The sequence below is a fragment of the Lycorma delicatula genome, chromosome 9 (genome assembly GCF_047948215.1).
Source record: "Lycorma delicatula isolate Av1 chromosome 9, ASM4794821v1, whole genome shotgun sequence".
NCBI lineage: Eukaryota > Metazoa > Arthropoda > Insecta > Hemiptera > Fulgoridae > Lycorma > Lycorma delicatula.
Window position 1 is genome coordinate 79750517 of NC_134463.1, and position 27261 is coordinate 79777777.

The 27261-nt window shown below is 31.2% G+C and overlaps 1 protein-coding gene across 1 annotated transcript in view; it reads left to right on the forward strand.

The window, feature by feature from the left end:
* Positions 1 to 27261, forward strand: part of LOC142329969 (alpha-tocopherol transfer protein-like) — a 130692-nt gene that overhangs the window by 31274 nt on the left and 72157 nt on the right. The gene's annotated exons all lie outside the window — the stretch shown is intronic.

Consider the following 27261-nt stretch of genomic DNA (forward strand, 5'->3'; position numbering starts at 1 on the left):
ATCAATTATTGGTTGAAGTTTTCAAAATGAAATACACCTCTGAGTGAAAATAATCATCTAAAAATCTCAAGGGTTTAATTTTCGAACGTTACAACATCCTTCGTCAACTCCTTCAGTATGCCACTCCATTACAGCGTATTCTATTTTTGTTAGTTTAACATTACCCGTCATTTAGTAGGTATAGTTGATCCCTAGTTCTTTACTTGTAGAAATTGAATAAAAATACATAATCCATCATTGCTTGAAATTTCTATTTAATAATGCTTTCTATTAAGTAATGGAATAATTATTTTCTATGGTTTATGGAATATTTTTAATTTTTCTTCTCATAGTTTAATGTTTTAGTTACATTAAATGACTTACAATTGTATTTCTTTTTTGTTCAAATAGTTTCATTCAATTTTGAAGAGTTGAGCTCGCTCATTTTGTATTGAATTTAAAAAATTGAGGATTAAACGAAACTAGATTAATAAAATGAATTTTAAATTTTAAGTACAAATAAAATTATTGATCGTAATTGATTTAGTCAATAAGAAAAAACATCTACTATTTTAGCTATATCGTAAGTCTTATTATCAGGAACACTGGCATCATTGACTGAAATTTATGACGCAGATAATTTGCTTTCACTCTTCATGTGTACTTGTCCTTCCATTTTTATTATAACCGTTCTTCTTAAGTTTTTTTTTTTGTAAATAGGTATTTTAAGACAAACAATAAAAGCTAAGTTTATTGAAAAACAACATAGATATTCAATAATAGGCCGGTTTTGTAAAGCATTAGGAAAACGCTTCTACAAGAAAAACTTTACGCTTAGTTATGTAATAAAACCGTGAAAAATGAAATATCTAACATGTAGCCTTTGAAAAATAGATTTGAAATGATATGTGAAGTCAGTAATAGGTCGCGTATACCGGTGTTCTTTGGTGGTTGGGTTTCAATTAACCACACATCTCAGGAATGGTCGAACTGAGAATGTACAAGACTAACACTTCATTTACACTCATACATATCATCCTCATTCATCCTCTGAAGTATTATCTAATCGGTAGTTGCCGGAGGCTAAACAGAAAAAAGAAAAAGAAAGTAATAGGTCGCGTAAGGAGAGGAAGGGAGATCACTCATTCAATTTTCCAACAGAAGTAGCCTAAAGGAAGAAATTTCCTCTTGTAACTTATCTCAGAAAGATAGTAGCTCCCATTAAAAAAAAATATATCTTGAAAAATCGATACACATACGTCGTCGTTTAAAAACAAGGAATCTTATTACAAGAGAACCTTCGTAAAAATTGAAAAACAGGTTTGGTCGTAACTTATTTGTTTGCGTCACAAATACGCAGACAAACAAACAAATGTATTGAAGAAATAAAGGTCAAATTAAAAAAAAAAATATTTTACTTCTCTGTCAGTTAATATTTGATTAATACGAAAGAGCTAAAACAATTTCATAAGACGTCGACATTGCAACCAGTAATATTCATCAACCGGGTTCAGATCAAGCTACTTCAGATGCCGACATCGAAACATTCCAAATACTATACTTCCGCTATACTGTTTATTTGCTACTCGAGGGCGCATCGCCTTTTATTACTATAGGGCGTGGTCTCCAAATTGGGTACGCGTACCCTCAAGGGTACGCAAAATTATACACTGGAGTACATCAAAGAAGTTGTATATATATACAAATATATTTATATTATATGTGGTACAACTTATAATTATTTTCGTGTTAGGGGTACGCGATCATAAAGGTTAGGAGATCGCTGCTATAGGGGTACACTCTGATTTAAGGAAATAATGTACTAAACAACTGAGACATCATTTATTTTTCATACTCGCATTTTGTGGTGAGAAATACCACTTTTTAGAAACTATATAGTAAATTATTCATTCATATTGTAGTAGAATTCGTACTGATACTGTTATTAATTCTTATGAATCTGAAAAAAAAATTTAATGTGTAATAAATTTTTTTACATGTTACTAATATTTTTTGCGGTAAGTAATGATGATAATAAAGCAGCAATAACAATTATTGCTGCTTTATTATGTTCGTTAACATTTCTATTAAAGTATATTTCTAAATCTTTTAAAATCATATTTTGTTTTTTTTTTATGAGGCTTTTAACTAGTTGCATTTTACGTAATGATAAATTTTTATGGTGATTAATAACGGCAATTTTAATGTGATGATAGATTGTTTTTGTTTACTTCACTGAATAATTTAGCAATACGAAGCATTAAGCCTATCAGTACGTATTAATATTTTTTGAAGTGAGTTCCTTTATGTATTATTAATTAGTCATTAACGCACAAAAACAAAATATTTTAATTTTAAATAAGATAATTTACATCAAATTACCAATTCTAATAAAATTTAAAGAATCTTTTAACAAATTTATTCGAAGATAGCTGCTTCTACGTTCTTTTTTTAGCTACAAGGGCCGTTCAGAAAATTCTCGGCCTGACAAAAAAAAAAAAAAATAAAAAAAATAAAAACAAGATTTCTCTGAACTTTTACTTTCCATATAGATAGCGCTGTAGAGCTACAGCTGTAGAAGTCTAATTTGGGTATATGCGGTTTTCACGGATTTTGACTTTTTGACACCTTCCTTCCTTTTTCCTGTTTAGCCTCCGGTAACTACCGTTTAGATAGATAATTCTTCAGAGGATGAATGAGGATGATATGTATGAGTGTAAATGAAGTGTAGTCTTGTACATTCTCAGTTCGACCATTCCTGAGATGTGTGGTTAATTGAAACCCAACCACCAAAGAACACCGATATCCACGATCTAGTATTCAAATCCGTGTAAAAATAACTGGCTTTACTAGGACTTGAACGCTGTAACTCTCGACTTTCCAAATCAGCTGATTTGGTAAGACGCGTTAACCACTAGACCAACCCGGTGGGTGAACCTTTTGACACACCTAAGGGACCCAAAAAACTGGATGGAAAATTTTCGGATGTTAATGTTCGTATAAGTGTGTTGGCCTCTAAATAATCTTATATTTCCATAACTACGGGACCGATTTTGATCAAACTTGGAGAGATTACTTCTACACTTGAAGCACTGATGCCATTAAATTTTCAACTAAAAGGGTCAAGGGGGTGAGGCTGTAGAGCAACATCACCATCAATATCTCGATATTTCGCCTAATTAAGGTAATATTTTTCTTAGGCACATTTGTTACGAATTAAAAAATAACAATATTTGCAAAAAAAAATGTGCAAAATCGCACCCTTACCCCAAAAAATACTGTTGTAGTCGACTGCTATGTTGTGACTCACGGGTGATCTGAGCGGTAGAATTAAATAAATGAATAATATTTAAAGTGTAAAAAAGTAACTCGGTCTGGCTAGGTCTCGAACTAGATCGCCCAGTTGACTCGGTATCTGGTGCGTTAAGCCTCGCGGCTACACCAGTCGGTCGACTGGAAAAGCGAAATTTGTTCTATGTAAGTTATGGAATTACATTAATTTTTGTTTATTAAGTGCCGACCGTCACCGCTAGTACCGCCACACCCACACGAATTAAATACGGTATACGCGAGCGCTTTAGTTAGAATCAATGAATTAAATAAATGAAAAAAATATTACATTAAAATAAAATGATAACTATTTTAAATTAAATTGTGTGTGTAAGCCGTACATCTAAAACAACCGTCAGTTGTAGGGCTTTCCCGAAATGCGGCTTTAGTGACATGACGGGAAAGTCTTACAACTCTGTTGTCAGCTTTTTTTCAAAGTAGTAACCTTAAGAATTCGATTTATTTATACCGAAGACTTTCTAATGTTTTACAATTCTTATTGAAATGTAATTTGTCCAACTCTGCAATACAAGCGGTTGCCTCAGCTTTGACCTCATAATTTAACGGAATCTTGGTTCAACGAACCATTTTTTCAAGTATGGAAAGAGGAAGTAATTGCTGGCAGCTAAATCCAGCGATTAAAGCTAATGTGAAGGCACTTTGAAGCGTAGGTCATGGAGTTTTACCGCAAAATTAAAGGCCATGCGAGCAGGCGCATTATTTGGTGAAAGAGCACTTCAATTTTCAGAAAATATGGACGTTTAGCTTGAATAGATTACCCTATAATCGGTCCAGTAGTGAATTCTAATACTTCCCGGTGATTGTACTGCACTTTTTTTTATAGATAGTAGTCTATAAACACTGCACCACAAGAACCCCCAAAAAGCCGTAGCCACGACTTTTCCTAAAGATGGAACCGTTTTCGCTTACTTTGGCACATTTTCGCTTGCTGCCATCCACTCATGTCTCTAGCGTGTAATGGTGAATCCATGTTTTATCGACTGTTATAAAACTTTGAAGAAACTCAGCGGTATCTCGTTTAAATAAGTCTCAACCCTATCGAGAAGTCTTCAGTTGAATGCTTTTTTATTCTATTGTTGATAAACGGCGTACCCACCAAGGCGAAGGTTTTATCATACCCAAAACGTCGTGTAAAATTAGTGGACACTATTGAAATATTTGCGATATCAGCAAGCTCGTGTTTTTTTCATTCGGCGAGCATTTTGAATGAATGTACGACTATGTTTAAATTCATCAACCCACTTTTTTAACTTTGAATACGAAGGAGAATAATCATTTAAATTTGAATCTAGCTTTTTCTGTTAGTCCATCGGGATAAAATTACAAAAAAAAGTATTTAATAACAGCTCAAACTTTAGTTTCATCCATTTTTCGAAAAACGTCAAAACTTATTTGCATGACTCAATTGCCACAATCAACTATACACACACGTCTGAAACTTTGCAGCATGACTTCTAAAGCTACTTGATAAATATTATTATTAGTTGGTTATATTTACGACATCTCTGTGTCCGGCCCAGAAATTTCCGAACGATCCACGTACTTTAAACGATATTTTTGGAAATGAATTATTAAGAAGTTGATATATTTTTGTATTCGAACTGATTTCCTCAAATAATTATAAAATTAAACATCATTTCAAGTTTAAGGTAGATTAATTGTTTTAATTTCTTTTTTTTAAATAAAATTAATAATTTTATTAGTATTAGTACAAACAAACTCATATTATATAATATGAGTTTGTTTGTACGTAGCGATATTTCCGTAAAACTTGATTAATCTGAATTATTCTTTAACCAATTCACGTTTAGGTTGATCTAGGGGTATATTTAACTAGTTAATTCAATAAAACTAGGTGAGCAATAAAATTTAAACATAGAATGTGTCGAATTTTACAGTGATATTTTTCTTTTATTAAAACGTTGTGTTGATAACTAAATCACAATTCTTTTTAGTAGTTTCATGGTTTCCCGTAACTGCAACTTAAAAAAAAAATACTGAAATTTAATTTTTTATTTAATTTAGAAAAGTCGGTTAAATATTGTCATGATATCAGTTATTTTATTGAAAAATGTATAGTATAGATATTTGTAAGTAGTGTTACGACATCTCACGTAGTGTTACGTGATTGCATAACGATATTTATATGTGTAGTCTTTTGTAGCGTCTCTGGGACCATCGTTAGGTATTCCTTCAGAATGAAATGAAATGACGATTTTGTAGCGCGAGAAAATGTCATGCCGGAATTCAAATCCAGGACCTCCGAATGAAAGGCCAAGACGCTACCACTCGCGTCACGAGGCTGGCCTCTGTTTATATAACTAGTGTTATATAACTCTCTGTACTTAACTAGCGTTCCCCCATCACGGCTTCTCCCGCAATATCAATGCGGCTTTACCCGAAATATTTTTTTAATAACAAACTTATTTATAAATAAAAACTATTTAATCAAGAATATTGCTTTTAGATTTTCATTAAATCCTGATAAAACGGTAAATAATTTTTTTATTAAAAATATAGAGAAATATACCATAAACAACGCTTGTTGCCCAACGCTTAAATAAAGAAAAACAAAAAAAAAGATAAGAATATTTAACAATCTTTGTAGAGTAATCTATCGTATTAATGAATTCAAATAATCCAATATAAACTGATCAGCAAAAGCCCAGTAAAGATAGAAAAAAATGTATTAAAACCCCCAATCTAGCATCCCCGTGGCGGCTTTGCTCGCGCAATAAGGTTACTTTCTTTTTCCTGTCGCGGTCAGGAGTTATTTAGACGGTCTTGGCTCGCTTCGCTCATCCTTCCCGTCTAGCCAGATGGCTTTGCCCCTTGGACCCCTTCTGCCTTCATTAAACTCATGCTTGTGAGAAATAATAGTGATAAATATCAATTAAATCCTGTTCAATGTATAAAAAATATCAGTGTATTGTAATTTCTTCAAAGCAACAGTTTGAGTCAGTACAGTTTAATTTGAGTCAGTACAGAACCCCTATGAGTGATCTAAGAATGTGGTTTTCAAAACAATCGATCTTCATCTAAAAATATTGGTATAACTGGTTACCCGTACTTCGTACAGGTAAAAATATGCTTTTTGCCCGGTTGTAAGCGTTACATACTGATGTTGATCATTTTTTTTAAATATGTTAAATTATTTTTATTTTGTTTTTTAGTTAAGTAACCGCTGTATAACATCGAACCTCAAAATAAATCTGTAATTAAAAAATAATCGCTGTAAAAAACCGAAATTAAAAAAAAAACCAAAATGGTTTGTAGATTTTTATGTGAAGAGTATTTTCAAGCCCATATCTATTCAATATCCTGTTTACTTCAGTCGGAAATGGGAAAAATTTGCAATCATTGTTCACAATTTATAATTTCTTCACCTGTTTCATGGTCGAATTTCGAAATCTAGAAATTGTTTTTTAGATGTTTACATGAAAATTACATACATCAAAAATCAAGATGATATCTTAATTTGTTTCCGAGAAATTAATAAAATAGTAAATTTCATTATTACTCCATTTTAACTCTTTAAACTCGGAATTTCAAAAAAGTCCTTTCTTAGTGTGCACTTAAATCGTAAGAAGATTATGTATACAAATTTTCTTCAATTTATCTTCGGTAGTCTTTTCTGGGCGTTGATGAATCAGTCAGTCAGGACAAGTTGCTTTATAAGTACAGATTACATGTAGTGAGTTTTTCTTAATCAGTGCCCAGCAAAAACCACAAAGATAATTGATGAAAATTTGTATGCACGTTCTTCTTGCCGTGTTACTAAGAAAGAAACTTTTGAAATTCCGAGTTTTAATGTTTAAATTTAATAACAATTTAATTTAATTTATTTTTTTTAATTTCTCGGTAACAGATGAAGAAATCAATTTGATTTTTGGTATATATAATCTTCATCGGAATATATAAAAACCAATTACTAGATTTTCTGAAAATGTATCTTAAAAGAAGTGAAAGAAAGTAAAAAAAAATTGAAAGGTGATGACAAATTTTCTGCATTTCCATTTATATTAAACGAAATATTCTCTAGATTTGGGCTTGCAAATAAATTTCATATAAATATCTAAAAACCATTTTTGGGTTTTTATGAATTTCGATATTTTAAGTGGTTCGTTCGATGGTATACAGCGCAGCGACTCAACCAACTCAGCCACTGCTGGAGAATGTGCGACGCGTCTGGCTGCACGTACCTCCGGTTACTTGATAAAAAAACATAAAATAATAAAAATGACCACGATGAGAAAATCAAGTAACCATGTAGAGCTGATGAAGTCACGATCGGGATGCTAGTAATTTCATAAAATTCATTTTATTTTGTTTTCCGTTTAAGAATAAAGCAACTTTTTTTAATTTGCTGACTTCATTACATTTTTTATCGCCATCGATATGTGTGACAAGTTGAGAAAAAAACATGTTTCATACGGGAAAAAATATTTTTTTTGTAGTTTTAAACAGGTAAAAAACTGGTTTTCAAGGACTTTTTAAATTGTTTTATGTAAAGTAAAAAAATTCAAATTTAAATAATTATTTACTATTTTTTTAACTTGAATTATTAAATATTGAACTACTATTGTTTTGACATTAAATAGATTATTTTTCATTTATCAGCTTAATAAATGAATAAAACAGAAAAAACTAATTCCCTTTTACAAGTAGGACAAGAGATAAACATTAAAAATTAAAAACACGACTGCCCCAAAAAAAACATTGCTCTTCAATACAGGATAATTACTAATATAGAATAATTATAGAGCGGGTGACAATTTTGTGTATAGTATTTATATATATATAATAATTTTTTTTCTAATTTTTGATTCTATATATATATATATATATATATATATATATAGCCTAAGACACTCCAAAAAACGTAAGGATTCCAACGTGAGGTCTTAATCTAAATCGGTTCAGACGTTAAGCTGCTACAGTGGAACAAACATATAGATACATACATCCTAAATACATTACACTCCTTTTTGGGCAGTCATGTAATAAATTATTCGAATATAAACCATAGTAACTATTTTTTAAATGTAAATTTAAAATATTTTAATTTTTCAAAGGTCTAAATAAATTGCATTAAAAACAGCTGTTTTCTAAGTTTTATAAATTCATAAGTTTTTTTTTTTTAGACAAACAAAATTAAATTACCCACCGGGTTGGTCTAGTGGTAAACTCGTCGTCGTAAATCAGCTGATTTCGAAGTCGAAATTTGCAGGTTCAAATCCTAATAAAGGTAGTTAGTTACTTGTATTCGGATTTGAATACTAGATCGTAGAATCGATGTTCTTTGGTGTTTGGGTTTCAATTAACTAAGCGTCTCAGGAATAGTTGATTTGAGTTTGTTCAAAACTACAAATTTACCGGTACAGTTACACTATGCTGATAAGTCGCTAATCACTTTAGTTGTTGATGCGAAAATAAAAATATTAAAAAAATATATATCTTTAATCAATTTTCTCAAAATAAAATTTTCTACACGTTTTGATAAATAAATTTACGCATTTATTAGTCATTAACAAAGTTATTGTAGTTCAAACCTAAAATAAAAATGTTTTTGTCACCGAATTTTCCTATTTTAGGTTGAGTATCATGAAAACTACAGAAAATAGAATTCTGAGACCTGTTTATTAGATTTTTCTATTCAAAAAACATAAGAAACCATAGTTTACCCGTAATATACTTGAAATTTGACCGGGGAAACTGAAATTCTTGCAAAATTTTTCTCTAGCCGTAACAAAGCATTTTCGGACATGTTCGTATAACGTTTCTCCTTATTTCAAGCTCTAGAATCAGTTTCACAAATTGTTTCCCTTTCTTATTGAATCATATATATATATATATATATATATATATATATATATATATATATATACAGCCTATGAAACTTCCGGTAACATAAGGATTCCAACGCGGAGTCATAATCTAAATCGATTCAGCCGTTGACTCGCTACGGTGTGAAACAAACACACATGCATACACACATACACCCTATACATTCCATTCCTTTTTGGCCAGTAATGTAAAAGCTTATTTAATTCAGGTTGTAATCTAGTAAGAAAACGATGAAAATGAAAGTAATTGGAATTGTTTTCATCTTGCCCGAGAACTCTTTTTTAATATCAAACGAAACGCCATTCCTCTATCTTACGGGTAAAGTTATTTTTATAGTTTACACGCTTGGAATGAAGGAAATTTATATAAAAAATTTTAGAAGACAAGAATTGAATCAAATAATTTTTGGAACAGTTTTTGTACAAAAAATATATTTCAATTTTAACTGAGTATTCCTAACCGACAATAAATAACATCTGATATATATATATATATTAGCTGTACCCGCCACGCTTCGCTGTGGTACATTGTGGTTGCATGGATGAGAAATGAGAAACAAAATAAAGCATACGTTTCATAGAAGTTTAATTTTGCAATACTTGTGGATATACAATATTTTTTGTTTTTCCACTGTCTGCGTAGATATAAAGGCTATCTGGTTTGCCGACTCGGGAACACGCACATACAGTTGTCCATGTGAGAAGAAATCCGCATCTAAATCTAAACCACACAATTCTAAAGATTGACCTTGAGCTTTATTGATTGTGATTGCAAACGCCAATCGAATTGGGAATTGAAATTTTTTAAACTGAAATGGTGTATCGGTCGGGATCATGGGTATTCGAGGAATGAGGACATCTTCACCTTTGAAAGGCCCCGTTAAAATCGTTGCTTCCACTACGTTATTCATCAATTTCTTAACTGCAAATCGCGTGCCGTTTCAGAGTTTTGGCTGATTAATATTCCGCAACAGGATAATTGGCACACCTATTTTCAATTTTAATATGTGTGGTGGCATCCCTGGGAGATCAAGTGAGTTGGATAAATTTCGTTGGATAATTAACTACTTCATCTGCTTCCACAACGCTGTCTATCGACTTATATGTAATTTCCTCACTTTGAATGCTGAATTGAATAACATTATTAAGTTGATAGACATCTTTATTCTTTGCGGCAAGGATAGCTCGTTCACTGAGCCGATTGTAATTTCTATGATTAATTTGAATATCAGGAAATACTTTTTCGATCAGTTCTTCTTTCGATGTTACTAAATTACAAAAATTATCTGGAAATGATATTCGTCTAGACGTCTCATCGACTGGCAGCTGTCCGTTTCTAATGTCCAGTAACTGTCGTGAGAATAACTCAGCTGATGGATCATTCTGCAACTGGACACGCATATTCGTAGTCAACTGCAATGTACGTACGTGTCGCCACAGTGTTGAATATTTCAGCAGGCAAGCATTTATTTCGTCTGCTGATGTCGATCGAGAAATTACAGGCAATGTTTGCCTAAAATCTCCTGCGAGCAATATCAAAGCATTCCCGAATGGTTGAACGTTTCTCATCGTTGAGAACGGTTGAACGTTCTCGTAACGATCGATCAAGAGCTTTAAGCGATTTTTTATGTGCCATCGTGCATTCATCCCAAAAAATGAGTTTACATTTTTGTAATACTTTTCCCATACAGAATGCTTTGGAAATATTGCACGTGGGAGTCTCGATGATTTGCCTGTTTAATGGTAACTTCAGAGCTGAATGCGCAGTCCTTCCACCTGGTATCATTGTCGCAGCCATTCCAGACGAAGCAAGAGCTAAGGCTATGTCATTTTTTGATCGAACCGTTGCTAGAATCAATCTAATGAGGAATGTTTTCCCAGTTCCACCTGGCGCATCCAAGAAGAAGGTCCCCCCAACTCCGTCATTTATCATTTGCATTATGCGATCATAAATGCCTGTCTGTTCACGCGTTAATTTGGGAATGTTTGATTGGACATATGACTGAAGATCACCAATGTTGTAACTGTTCACGGCGTAAATCCACATCAAATGAAGCAATCGCAGCTCGAGTGGGTGCTGGCATTCCAAATTGACTAAGAATTTGCATTAGCTAAGCATTTGTCTTCAATATTTATCAATGCTTCGTTGTAAATGCCTTCTGTAAATTCAGACAAAAGTGAATATTTAACCTAACAAAGGATTTTTTGGTCATTATGTAGCGATATTATTTTCTGTGTATTTGGTTATTTCGACTTTTTTTGTTTGCATAGTCTTAAGTCTATCTGGGCTATAAGAAAGTTGGGTGTTTTAATTTATTTACTGTAAGTCATCCTTCTTGGTGGCTTTTCTTTTTGTTTTGGGGTTGTTTTTTTTTTTAATAAAATACAGATGTTTTAGTTGTTAAATATAATTCAAAGAAATTTGGTCGTTGTGTTTGACAGCGGCCATCTTGCATTGATCTGATTGGTTTTCCTTTGTTTACATTTCCAAATTAAAAATAGATAGATAGATTTATTAAAAATAGTTGAAAACAATCTTTGATGCGGGTTATATATCGTGCTAAAATTTGAGTTCAATCGGTGCAAAACATTTTGAGTTTTTGAACCGTACACAAACGCACTTAAAATTTATATATATATAAAGAAGTTCAGCGTATACAAAGTGTTCCACAAAGAAATTTATGTATTTAATTGATATAGATATTTTACTTACAAACTTTTAAATTACAAAAATTTTTATAAAATTTCGTAGTAAACCAAAACTAATCACAACTATTTATAAAATAATATAATCAACCTTTTTTATGGAATATATGCCTTTTAAAATAAAAATTTTAGTTTTTAATAGTTAATAAATTCTGTTTTACGGGGAGGCAGTTTATGAGCTGTTATTACAGTTAATATTAATAATCTAATATTTTTACGTTATTATAAAAAGAAAAATTTTGCTAGGATTTAAAAGATTTCTTGGTCGACAATCATCTTTAGAAAAAGAAAATTTATGAATTCCTTCTAACAGATAAATGGAAAAATTAACTGCTTTTTAAAAACACAAAAATTAAAACTTTTCTTTTGGCTGCAATTATTTAAAATTATCTGGTAGAGTAGCAGAAATAAAATTGTTTTAAAAGTTGGCTAAGTTAATTGAAAACATAGATAACAGCTTGTAAACTCATTAACATTCTTTCACCTGACAGATTGAGTCGCAAATTAAAAGTTATTACGTAACTATTTCACTAAATAGTACTTCAATAATAAAAAGAATAGTATCTCGTAGAGGCCATAACTAAACGATTTTAGGCGACTTTTGAGATGATTTTCCGAAAACGGAAAACCATATCAGAAGTAATAAACATCGCATATTAGGAAAATTAAGAAGCGAAACGGTTTCCCGTAGCGACTTTCACTGAGCTAAATTAATTTTCACTTCACAATATTTCAGTTATATTCAGTCCTATTAACAAACTTAATAAACTTTTAATTAGTTAATAATCTTTCAAAGAGAGCAATTTTGATTGGCAACTGTTGTATTTTAGGTACTTTACATTCATTAAAAAAAAAAAATAGATTTATAAGAAAAAATAGGATAGAAAAAGTAAACAATTATTGATGTATCCCTTCGTAAATTGTTTAGCCTGTACAAACGCAGGAGAAAGAAGTACAAAATAGAAAGAATACACATTCAATAAAATATAATATGATTCTAAGATGAATTTTTTGCGTATATCTACTTAAATTTTAGATCTTGCCGGCCTCCGTGGCGCGAGTGGTAGTGTTTTGACGTTACATCCGGAGGTTCCAGGTTTGAATCCCGGTCAGGCATGCCATTTTCACACACACTACAAATCATTCATCTCATCCTCTGAAGCAACGGTGATCCCGGAGGTTACTTTTATACGGATTTGAATACTAGATCTAGGATAACGGTGTTCTTTGGTGGTTGGGTTTCAATTAACCACACATCTCAGGAATGCTCGACCTGAGACTGTATAAGCTAGACATTCATACGTATATGAATACGTATACTCTGAAGTAATAACTTACGGTGGTTCCGGAGGCTAAACAGAAAAAGAAAGAAAGAAAGAACTTCTGTATTATCTTCCGGCAAACTTCTTAAATTTTTACTAGTGTTGAGATAACCATTTATTTATGTAAAACTATTATTAATTTTCTAGTAGCCGGTTGAACCAAATTTATTTAATACAGCTTTTTTTTTTTAAAGTTATGTCGTAAGGATTATTTTAATTTGTTAAGTTTACATGATAATGCATAAATTTTATCGTTTAAATAAATTTCGTTCGTTTTTTGTTAAAAAAAGCTGACAACACAGTTGTAGAACTTTCACGTCAGGCTTATTAATTCTGTTCATTTTGGAAAAAAGGTCTTTTACCCCTAAGCACTGTGTCCCCTAATCAATTAAACGATATTCTAAAATCGATAGTTTATAAAATACCTAAAGGGTTACAATTGCCGATGGTAGTTCGATGTTCCTGTTGTAGTGCACGGCTTACACCCACATACACACACAATTTAATTTAAAATATTTATCATTTTATTTAAATATAATTTTTTTTCGTTTATTTAATTCAGTGATTCTAACTAAAGCGCGCGCTCATAGCGTATTTAATTCGCGCGGCTGTGGCGGCACTAGCGGTGACAGTCGGCACTAACTAATGTAATTTCACAACATACATAGAACAAATTTTACTTTTACGGTCGGCAGACTGGTGTAGCCGCAAGTCTTAACGCACCAGGTACCGAGTCAACCGAGCGATCGAGTTTGAGACCCGGCCAGCCTGGGTAAAAGTGTAAAAGAGTTACTCTTTTACACTTTAAATATTATTATTCGTTATTTAATTCTATCGTTCACCTGTGACGTCACAACACAGCAGACGACTAAAACAACATTTTTTGGGGTGGGGGTGCAATTTTACAAGCTTTTTTTTTTGAAATATTGTTATTTTATAATTGTTAACAAATGTGCCTAAGAAAAATATGACTTTAATTAGGCGAAATTTCGAGATACTGAGGGTGATCTTGCTCCACAGCCTTGCCCCCCTTGACCTTTTAAGTTGAAAATTTAATGGATTCAATACCCCATATACAGAATTATCCGACCAATTTTGATCCAAATCGGTCCAGTAGGTCTGGAAATATAAGGTGATTTAGAGGCCAACAGCAAACACACATATGTACATAAAATTAACATCCGGAAAATTTCCATCCGGTTTTTTGGGTTCCTTTAGTGTAAAAATTCAAGATCCAGTGAAAATCGCATATGCCCAAGTTGGACCGATTGCAATACTTTCCTTTCTAGAGCTATACAGCTCTGCTACAGCGCTATGTAGACGGAAAAGTAAAAAAAAAATCGATATTGCTGATCTCTAATTCTGTTTCAAACATAAATTTTAAACATTAATAGAATCATTCTCCCTGTTTGTAAAGTCATCATAAATGTTTTGAAGATTTTTGATTAAAGAATGTTTTTTTCTTTTTTTTTTGATTGATTTAAAATATTAAAAAAAAACAAATAAATAAATATATATTTGACTTATAAACTGCTCTAAAAGGTTAATAGTAGTTCAGTTACGATTCTTCTTTAAATTTAAATGTTTTGAAATCGTGGTCAGTGTAATGGTTAGTAAGTTGTTGGTAATGGTTTTATACTTGAAAAAATAAAAATTAAATCTGGGCTAAATGTAAAAAGTAAATATTGTAAAAGTTATAGCATTTCAACCTTTTTAGGGTAGTTTTTTTTAGTAATTTTTACCTTTTTTTAGGCCAATAAAAAAGTCATTACTGGAATGAAAAAAAAACATCAATCGCAAGAAATGGGCATTTAAAAAAAATAAATAAAAATTAAAAAAATAAACCGTGAAATAATGTTCAGAAACAATTCAACAACTATCTGCCTTAGCTTGCACCCGATATCATAAGTCTCTGGGATGCAAAAATGTGTACTATATTTTTATTTAATAATTAATTAATGGTTAACTAAGTTTTCCAATTAATTTCCCTGGAATTTTTCCGTGAAAATGCTTTGAATATTAGATAAGCTGACTGTTATTACGCTTAACGATCTAATACTAAGGAACGAGAAGATAAACCGGGTGATTGAAAAAGGACTTCACAATTTAAAAGCATATAAATATTTATTGAAACAACTTACAGATTAAGTTGAGGTTTCATTTCATAGCAAAACACATCAAGTTTTGACATTAGTTCATTAATATCAAATTCTGCCACCAGCGCTGTCACCAGTATTGTTAAAAATGAATACGTTTACTGATGCGGGACATGCTCCCCGTGAGTTTTTGTTTCATGATTTGCAGTCAACAACTACACTTCAACGTAATTTTCGTAGAGAGTAAGTATGGTAGGGATCCTAGCAGGCATACAATTTACTCTTGGCACCAAACTTTCGTTGGGACAGGTCGTTCTTTTTCCAGACAGAACGACCGTTCTTCTTCCAGGAGGCAACCGTAAATTGTATCGTTTATCTGGACATGCTTCAAAATTTTCTTATTTCTCAATTAGACGATGATGACCAAGATGGACGCCAATAATATCTGCAAGACGATGTACCACCTTACTACCGCCTAAAAGTCCGAGATTTTCTTGATACTCGATTACCGGGTCGGTGGATTGGTCGTGAAGATCCAATTGCATGGTCACTTTGCTCTCCAGAATTGAACCCCCTAGATTTTTCTTGTGGGCTTTCATTAAAGATCGATGGTTTATTTATCATCTTTTCCTGCTGATTTTGTTGAGCTAAGTCGTCGAATTAACACCTCAGCTACAGATTTAACGCCCGACTTGCTGATTACAGTGGAATTAAATCGACTTCAGGTAGGATGTACGTCGCATTACAAATGAAAGCCATATCAAACCTAACTGAATATCTGGTGACTAACTTGATGTGTTTTTCTATGAAATGCGACCTGTAAGTTACCTCAATAAACATGCTTTTAAAGTTGTGAAGTCCTTTTTGAATCCCCCGGTATATCTTCAAATCGCCTACATAGAAAATATAATTTTTCAATTAAAAAAAAAAATTACCAATTAAGTTATTTCAAAAAGATACAATCGGACCGCTGGAAGAATTTCCTCTACAAAGTAAAAATCATTAAAATCGGTCAGTTTGGTTAATAAAGTTTGAACATCCATAAAAATACAAAATCTGAAGCGGTAAATGAAAACTGAGTAAAACCTTTATTTTTAAATTTTGAAAAATATTATAAGATAAAATCTTCATCTTTTCAGAGAGTTCAAAACAAAACTCGTGTGAGTAAACGTTTTATTCAGAGATTCTACAACCCACCTTCTTCTTCACCATTCTACGATTTTCTACCTCCACACACTTTTTAAATACCGTCTCTAAGTTAATATAACTACATATATAGAAGTTACCACGTCAAATTTGAAGATTTTTAGCTCCATAATCTATTGTTATTAACCTAAATAGATGCTATTTAATACTTGAAAACCGAAATTATCCCCTTCCTCTTTTTTTTTTTTGCTTTTCTGAGCATTTCATTACCATCTAGTTCAAAAAGAAATTGTAGAAAATAATTTTATTATGATTACTAACAGTATATAACTTTATTACAGTAGCCTTTTCCTGTAACCCTTCTTATAATATATAGCATACTGTAAAACTTTCAGGAAAGTCAGTTTACTAATTTTACAAAATTTTCTCAGCAAATTACATGGATAAAAACAACGGAAAACTTTTCTTAATTTTATTCTACTCTGATAATCCAATTCCTTTCTATTAAGTTAATAGGTTCGTCTGATAAACCTGGTGTAGATTCAAAATTAAATTTTCGTTTTTTTTAAGACATGAAATTCGGGTGAAAATTGTCAGTGAAAGAAAAATGAATGAAAAACCCATTTTTTTTTTTCATTTTTTAGTAAATTCAAATAATTATAATATAGAAATTGATTAGACAAGAAATATATGTTTTTTTTAATCTATATACTGCGAAATATATGTTTTTTTTTAATCTATATACTGCAATTAACGAATTTTTATAAAATGACACATTTTTCATTATTTTCTACTGAGTAAATTTAAAAATATTAGTCCCTTTGATTTCAGTTGATCATTACCAAAATTATAATAATTAATTTTTAATATGTCATAATTAAGATTGTTTTCTCATAATTTATAATAAAAAACTGGAAATTGGTTTTTTAACAGAATTTTTTTAAGCTTGTTATATTTTTAAATATTCCAACTTAAAAGTTCGATCTAAAAAAATATTTAAATGAAATTTCAGTAGAAAAAGGTGAATAATAGCTAATTACTATAAAACAAACTGTCCTTCAATCATTACAAGTTCGTACTTATATGTACTTGTATATGAATATTTTATGAAATACCTGTACTTGTATATGAATACTTTACAAAAAGACTTCACGTACGTCTTATATCACACGTAATCAAATAGAATACATGAAAGAAGAGAATTAAATTACTAATAAAAATGATTAATCAGAATAAAATGAAACCAGTAAGAAGGGGACACTCAAATATTATGCGTTCTCATCTATCTTGTTTTTAAACTTTGTCCGGTGTTTTATTAAGGTACTTTTTTGCATATATTTCTTATACTTGTAATTCGATGTATGAGTGATGGAATATTAGACTATATGTACCCGTTAAGTCCAGTGGCGGCTCGCATATAGGCACTTTGGAACTGCAGCACTTCTATTTCCACTTTGATATTATCGATAACATTTAACATAATGAGTCTTAAATATAATGTCTCTAGCCATCCCCCGTTTATGAAAAGTATACAAAAATCTCTGTATGGACTGTGCGCTTCACAGTTCCAACCCGGCGTGGTGTTTGGTTGTTATGCGCATGCGCAAATAGGAACATGCACGCGAGGCTGCGAGGATGAGAGAGCACTGTTGCTCCCGCAGTGATGACCCTGGTGTACTGGTGGAAGGTTTTTTTACTCCGCGTATGTATGGAACGTTCCTTGTTCGTTCCCGTTCCTAGTTTAGTCGGTGGAAGGGATATAAGCGGTTTAGTTGTTTTTTCAGTAGTGATCAGAAGATGGCGGAAAGTAAGGGCTCTTTGTTCGCCAAATCTGTCCAAAAACACGCTGGAAGGACGAAAGAAAAGGTAACTAGTAAAAACTAATTATATATTTGTTTTTGTATACATAGAAATTTAAATTAAGTACCATTGGAATACAACTTTAATAAGCGGACATTTCATTAAGTTATTATCTAATAACACTAAAAAATATCTGTATTGTCATTTTATTAATTATTCGGTTAAACCGAGTACAGTTTTTAAGCACAATGCGCTTAAAAAACGTGTACCATATTCTTCAATGTGATAAAGTATAGATTATCCTACTTCCAGCTATTCTATTAGATTAATTTTTTTCGGTTCTTTTATTTTACAGAAAACTTTAACCATGGCCTTGAAAATGCCTAGAAAAAAATTTTCTATAGCAGCACCCCGACTAATTTTAGCTACGAGCCGCCACTGGTTAAGTCTCAAAACTGACACGGTTGTCCACAACTTGAAAAGTGACAAAAGAAACGTCGGAAAAAATGACGTAGCCTGGCATTAAACTTATTTTTCTTCATCATATGATGAATATCAAGAAAAATTATGATTGAAATGATTTCCACTTGCTTTCTTCAGAATTGGAATGAATACATTTGTGTATTTTACCGTGCCAAGCTCCGATGATTGTCATCTGTATTTATCAAAATGCAGGTGATACTCAGCTGTACTAATTACATTATTACTCTGTTTACAAGAAGGTCTAAAAATATTAGTAACACCAGAGAATGCAACTTTAAATAATCATGTCTTGTACCTTAGATATTTTACTTACATCACAGCTATAATAATATTTAGTGTCATTTGATTACCTGTCGCGAAACACTTCCTGCTAGCTGATATAGTTCCTTTTAAAGAACTACGTTCCAGTTAGCCCACTTTCCTATTCTGAAACGTTCCAATTAGCTCTTTTCCATTCTCTCTCTGTATCCCTTTTTTATTTTTTATTTCGTCTATCCATTTAATCTTTCCAATCTCCTTCATTCCTCTCCAATTTTTTTCCTTTTTCCGCTTTTTTATCTGCACAAATTTCATATCCATACATGTAATGTAATGCTTGATAAGACCCCTCTACAATTTTAAAATTATCTTACTACATAATGAAGGTTGTTTTATTTTTGTTGACGGTTTCTTTCGTTATTTTAATTCTTGTTTTAATTTCTTTTCCACTTTTGCAATCTTCTGTTTACATGATACTTAAATAACAGCACTGTTTTACTTTTTCATTTCTCCCTTCTTTTTCGCTTACTGTTTCCCATCCTCATTATTTTATTTTCTTAACATTAAATATGTAATTTAAAATTATTATTGCTACCAAAAAATCCATTATATAAATTACTTCCATTCTCTAATATAAGTCAAAAATGAAAGATGATTTTCAAACTATTTGAAAATTTTATTTAAATTGATTTATTTCCTTTTATAAATTTTTTATCTAAAATTACATGACAACTGATTTTACGCTTAGTTATTTCAATCTTAATTTGTTTACTCAGTATTTATTTTTATTATTACTATTATTTTTAAATTTTATATCATTACTGTGTAAAACAAATGACCGCTGTAAATTTTTTACTTTACATAACAATAAATTGAAAGAAAAAAAAGAAAGATTTCCTAGCGACCTAACCGTTTCTGAAAATTGGAATTAGTATCATTTTAATTTATAGAAGATTAGCCAAAATTTGCTCAACTACCAAGGAAATTTTAAAATTCAGTCTACATTTTCGTTATTCATGCATTTAATGTATAACGAGAATAAATTAATGACTAAAAAACACATTAACTGCGTTGTAATTATTAAATTCAACTATCCTCTGAACCTATTGGTAAATTAACCATTAATTTACAAGTCTAAGAATTTCATTACTTTTTGGGAATTTGTTTTTAAATCCTTATAAAAGTTAAAAAAATAAAAATTAAAAGATGATTATATTCTAAATTTATAAAACAAATCTTAATCGTATTAAAAAAAAAAAAAATAAATAAATAAATAGATAAAGAAATAAAGTAGCTCTGTAATCGTTTAAAAGTATTATTTAACGAACACGTTGAATTTCAAGATTGAATACATATATGGTAGGACTTCAAGGAATGCAACTTGAAGTTGCACCTAGACTGTTCCGGCAAGCAACATAACCTATCGATCAATTTTGCAATAGCAAATGTGATTAATCATTCTGAGATAACGTGTATTTAATAATTTATTCGTTTAATTATGTATGATAATTACTCGTTATTTTATTATATTAGATTATATCATATCTATTCTTTTTCATTAGTAACGTGTATTAAAAAAATATCGTTGATAATTTAATTTATTTATGTACTAATATTTACAATTTTTCCAAACGTTGTTTCCATATTTTACCGAATACTGACTACTAAACATTACCTATATTTACCGGGTGATTCAAAAAGGACTTCACAAGTTTAAAAGTATATAACAATTTATTTAGATAACTTACAGATTAGGTTGAGGCCTCATTTCATAGCTTTGACTCGCGTATTTCATTAATATCGAATTTGGCCACCAGCGCTGCCACCAGAGTTGTTAAAAAAGGATACATTTACTGGTGCGGAACGTGGTAGCTGTGTGTTTTAGTTTCGAGATTCGCAGTCGGCAACTGCATTTCAACGTAATTTTTGTAGAGAATACGGTAAGAAGTTAAGAGGCTTCCTATAACTAAAAGTCTCTGGGTGAAAATACTTTGAATATCATATAAGCTGAATATTATTACGCTTAACGATGTAATACTAAGAATCGAGAAGATAAATAGGTTGATTGAAAAAGGACTTCACAAATTTAAAAGCATATAAACATTTATTGAGATAACTTACAGATTCAGTTGAAGTCTCATTTCATAGCAAATAAAATCAAGTTTTGATTCAGTAGTTCATTAACATCAAATTCTGCCACCAGCGCTGTCGCCAGTATTGTTAAAAATGAATACGTTTAGTGATGCGGGACATGCTCGCCGTGAGTTTTTGTTTCATGATTTGCAGTCAGCAACTGCAGTTCAACGCAATTTTCGTAGAGTGTAAGTACCGTGTAAGCACCAAACCTTCGTTGAGACAGGATTTTCTGTTCAATATACATCACCAGGATGCCCTGAATCCACGCGTTCCTTTATGCTGCTGTGGAACAATTCAAAGAAAGCTTTGCACGTAATCCGAAAAAATCAACTTGACGTGCGTCACCTGAGACTGGCATTCCACTAACCACGGTTCAACACATTACACAAGACGGCAAAGTTTCTCGGCTGTAGCTTTGTATGGAAATTATAAATAGAAATGAGACAACGATACATTTTTGGACAATGTAATTTTTAGTGATGAATCAATGTTTGACATCAGTGGCAAGGTGAACATCCGTAACTACCGAATATGGGGTTAACGAAAACCCTCATGCACAAAACTTTGCACCACATTCGTGAGAGCCCTAAGGTCAATAGTTTTTGTGCTCTAAGAAAACAAAGACTGTACAGTCTGTTTCTCTTCGAGGAGGCAACCGTAAATGGTATCATATATCTCGACATGCTTCAAAATTTTCTAATTTCTCATTTAGACGATGATGACAAAGATGGATGCCAATAATATCTGCAAGATGGTGTACCACATCACTACCGCCTAAAAGTCCTAAAGTTTCTTGATACTCGATTTTCAGGTCAGTGGATTAGTCGTGAAGGTCCAACTGCATGGCCACACAGCTCCCTAGATTTGACTCCGCTAGATTTTTTCTTGCGTGGTTTCATTAAATATCACCTTTAAAGGTCTACCACCTTTGCCTGCTGATCTTGCCAGTAGTCTGGATGAAATCGACTTCAGGTGGGATGTATGTCGTATTACAAATGAAAGCCTTATCGAACCAAAGTGAATGTTGGGTGACAAATTTGATGTGTTTTTCTAAGAAATGATACGCAACTGAATTTAAGTTATGTAAATAAATTTTTTATGCTTTTAAGGTTGTGAAGTCCTTTCTGCATCACTCGATACCATGTATAAAGGAGTATTATCTACTTGGAAGTTGGCAACTCTAATTATTTCTAAGCGGAATTGATTTTAGGTTTTCTTAGATTATATTTGTATTCATTTTTAATATAATGAATTAATCTGTAGAGTGGAGTATATTCAACATTGTTTGTGGTGTATTGTTTGTAAAGAGTGAAAATTTAATATAAATGATAGTTTCGACAACAACACTTTGGAATCCGAGACAGAAAATTAGTTCTAACGCAAAAACTAAAAACGAGTAAATAAAATAAAATATTAAAAATTCTGGGTTGATATAAAGAGGACTATGTAATCTTAATCTTACTCTTAATCTTAAGCCAAACTCCTGAGAACACTAAACGTATAGAATATACGTATATAAAACGTATAAAATTATGTATATTTTACGAATTGGTATGAAAAATGACATTTTTTGTACAAAGAAAAAACAAACAAACGAGCAAAATAGCTATGTATTCTCACAATCTATGATAGATTATATCCTCGTAGTCTAAGTTGATTTTTTGTATAGTAGTTTACGTTGATAACTTTCACTGTTTCTTTTTCTTTGTAATTATCATTTTCTTATGCCCTGTTAAATTGGCACTACTAGTTAAAGTTTAGAAAGCTCAGTTGAGGCGCAAGATAGGGTTGTAATGCTTCACTGCGCATCTATGGGTTCACGCTTTCTAAAGTTTGACGAGTATTACTATATTTCGTCAAAGTTTGTAAAGAATATTTAATTTTTTTTTTAAATACTTTTATATTTTAACTAGCTTCCATTCGCAGCTTCGCTCTCGCTATGTGGTTACTTGCGTTTCCCGTGGTGGTCAAACTTTTTATTTTATATTTATTAGTCAAGTAACCGGAGGCTGGTGCAGTCAGTCACACATACAGTAACGGTGGCATATCGCATTTCCCGTTGCTCACTTGTTTCAGTCGAGCGGGATTGATCTGTGCTTATTCGGTCGCTTTCTAAACGTATTTCCCGTCGCTCAGTTGTTTCAGTCGAACGGGATCGGGCTGTGTGTATTCGGTCGCTTTCCAATCTTGACTGTCTTTCGTCTTCAGTCTCTGCCGCACGAACAGTTTCCATCATACGTGTTTTTTTTGTATTTCTCCCGATTGAAGAATGTATTTTAGGCGTGGTATGATGTTTAGAAAAAAGATCACAGAATTTAAAAGATTGCAGTTAAATACTTTACACACTTTAAATTAGTAACACACATGATAAACAAAAGCAGCTATTTATTTATGTTTTTAAACAGCTGTAAAAAATTGTAAATAAATGAATCGTAAAAATTACATATGCATGTGCGCTAAATCAATTGAAACTTAGGAATAACTGTACGTTAAAACCTCAGCCCTTTTCAAAATTAATCAATTCAATGTTGAAAAAAAATGTTAGCTAAAAATTAAATTTTTCTTGAAAATCAGTCATTTTGAAAATTAAATAAGCTTTAAGGAAGAAATAAAGGGTTTTAAATTTCATTGTAAAATCTCGTTATGTCGGAGGTCCAAAAAAATTAGCCTATGTTCACCGCAGGGCTTCAAAGTGTAGGTGTGAAAAATTTTGGACAAATCTGCCCGGTAGATCTCGAGTTAAGTTGGGACAGACAAACAAACATTGATTTTTATATATATAGATTTACTAATTTATGCTAAATATTATTTATCTCTTTACTGTTATTTTTTTATAATTTATTTGTTGTTATTTTTTTACTCCTACATAGTACTTAAAAACCAGTTTCAGAAATTATATTCTCAATTTTATTCGAGTAATCTTTTTTTTATGTATGTTCAAGATTTACTTTTGATTTCAAGGATTCATTTTATTTTTTAGAGGAATTAGCTAGTTTGATGGAACAATTCTAAATCCCTTCTAGGTAATTTAAGCAGCCGACCTCCGTGACGCGAGTGATAGCATCTCGGCCTTTCATCCAGAGGTCCCGGGTTTGAATCCCAATCAGGCATGGCATCTTCACACGCTAAAAAAATTGTCATTCATCTAATCCTCTGAAGCAATCCTTGACGGTGGTCCCGGAGGTTAAAAAAATGTAATTTAAGCCACTTTATTTAATAAAAAATAACGTTTTTTTCATAAAAAGATATTTTATTCGATTTTTTGTTAACAACTTATAGTTAGATTTCATAACGTAGTTGTATACAGATATAATATTCTTACTGAAGTCATTCTGATGCTCAAAATATTTTCACGGGAAAAAAAAATTGAAAACTTATTAAAAGAATATAATATTTATTCCTTAATACTCGTGAGTATTAAACCATACTCTATAACAATCATTTATGATATCCATTTTGACCATCCCTGAATCCATTTTGACTAGTTGCGGTATGACGTCTGTACGTACGTATATAAATACGTAAGTAACTCGCATAACTCAAAAACGATTAGCCGTAGGATGTTGAAATTTTGGATTTAGGGCTGTTATAACATCTACTTGTGCACCTCCTCTTTTGATTGCAATCGACTTAACCAAAAGTGTCCAAAAAGCTCAAAATAAAAAAAAACATGGATTTTGGACTTTTTCTTAACTGCAGTAATAAGTCCTCATTGAGAACTTTTCAACGATATAATTAAATGAAGATAAGTGGTACTTACTTTCATTGGTTCCAGAGTTATAGCCAAATAAAATTTTAATTAATGAAATATTTGGATCTTACAGGTAGAAAGGATTCGTTCAAATCCGACTTCACTTCCTTTTTTTTTAACTTTTTTTGTAATTTAATATATTGATTTATTAATAATTATTAACCTCTGATTGTAAAAAAAAAATACAGGAAATAATAAATCAATAATAACAATAAAAAAAATATATGAAAAATATCATAAGTTAATGAAATAAAATTTTATATATTTTTCATTTTAATGAAAAGTGTTTATGTAATTTAATAAGCGTACAAGAAAGTAATGTGGTGTCCATATCAGATTTTTTTCTTTTGCTTGATGATATTGTCACATAAGCTTGAAGCTTGTGGTTAGGATATAAAAATAGAATTTTGTATCATATGAAAAATGCCATGTCTGACCGGGATTCGAACCCGAGACCTCCGGATAAAAGGTCGAAATGCTACCATTCCTCCATGGAAATCGGCATAGTTGAATAAAGAATCAAAAGTTATTAAACATTTTTGCTAAAAATTGAAAATACTTTTTTAATTTCTATTTTTTTAAAGTCAAACTCAAATTGAGGGTTGGTAAAATACTGATTATTTGATACTGAGTTTGATACTGATAATGTAGAATCAGCTTCTAAAAATCGAAATCTAAAAAATAATTATAAAAAATATAATTTTTAGTAAAATTTGTTGAATTATATTTAATTTTTTTTTTTATTCTAATTACTTGTTCTATATTTTATATTTTGTATGTTTTATTGCCACAGGCTTACTCGTAGACCTTCGAATAATAACTAATAAATTAATCAGTCAAATAAAAATTAAACAATCTGAAATTTAATGTTGAAGATATATTTTTAAAAATAACTTGTTAGAATCGAATAAAAAACATTGTATCTATTACTAATTCACTTTTACATCTCCAAAATGTACCGCCCTAATTTAATTGTAACTATTAATCGTTAAATCAGCTTTTTTCTGGGGGGAGGGAGAAATTTAAACGTACAATAAGAAGGAAGTTTATTAATATTGAAAATACCTGATAAGTGTATTTGAAATATTTAGATATATTATTGCGGCTAATTTTTTCGTTCTTTTTGCGTATAAAGTCTAAGTAATCTCTAATTGATGTTATTATTAAAGTATATTACTTGTATTTATTTTACGTAAGAATCTTTTATAGACAGATTGTTTTTCTTTTTTTAAGAGTCTGATATGTATTGCTTGAGAAAAATATGTTCATTATCAGTAAAATAGTAAAGGAAAAAAAATACTAAACAAATTTTATGGTGGACAAATTTAATTTACGTGTAATGTAAACTATACTTGAGATTACAAGGTTGTATGTTCATTCTAAAATAATGAAATAATGCTTGTTAATTCTATTAATATGTCCTTCGATTATTTCATGCAATAAATTCATAATTTTCTGTGTATTAATTATATACTATAAGTGAGAAATTAATTTCACGTGTACATTTTTTCATATAACTATTTTTTTAAGCTGACACTGATTATATTTAATGATTTTTTATTACTGGAATAATACTGACTACAAAACGTGATTACATAATCGTAAATTTGAAATATTTTATTACTCTTTATCTACGCATGTTTAACAAAAAAGGATGAATTTTTATTCGGAATAGAAATATGATTTTTTATTTTGTTTTATAGCGACGTATTATCTGACAACGAGTTATAAACCTGATTGAAGTTTGGTAGCGACCTTTGAGCAATTATTTCTGTTACACTTTAATTTATGTAATATCAACGATTAAAAAATACTGAAATAATAACGGTGTGATCGTAAAGTCGTGCAACCCAAATGACACAAATTGTTTTTTTAGGAAGCCTTTTTATTAGGTTACAAAATAATATTAACATTTACAAAAGTGCTAGAAATGTCCACTATGATTTTCCATACGTGCTTTCTTACATTGTATGCGACCTTTTTCATTGTTGCAGCAGTGATATTTGATATACAGTCCTCAATATTTTGTTTAAGTTCATCAAGTTTATGCGGGTTGTTTGAATACACATTATCTTTCAAAAAGACCCACAAATAAAAATCCGGGAGGACTCAGATCCGGTGAACGACGAGGCCATGACCACGAGAAATTATCCGGTCATCGAAAAAATTGCACACTACTGTTCGCCGTGTGTGTAGTTACTCCGATTTGTTGTAGCCAACAATCACGTCATCAGCATGTAGCAAACTACATGATTATTTCTTGATATCGTTCAGCTGTGATGGTCTCTGAAAAAAAAAGATAGGCCCGACAATTCTTCGACGAGATACACCACATCACACCCCAACAATTTTTTGCGAATAAAGTGGCTATTCATGGAACACGTATG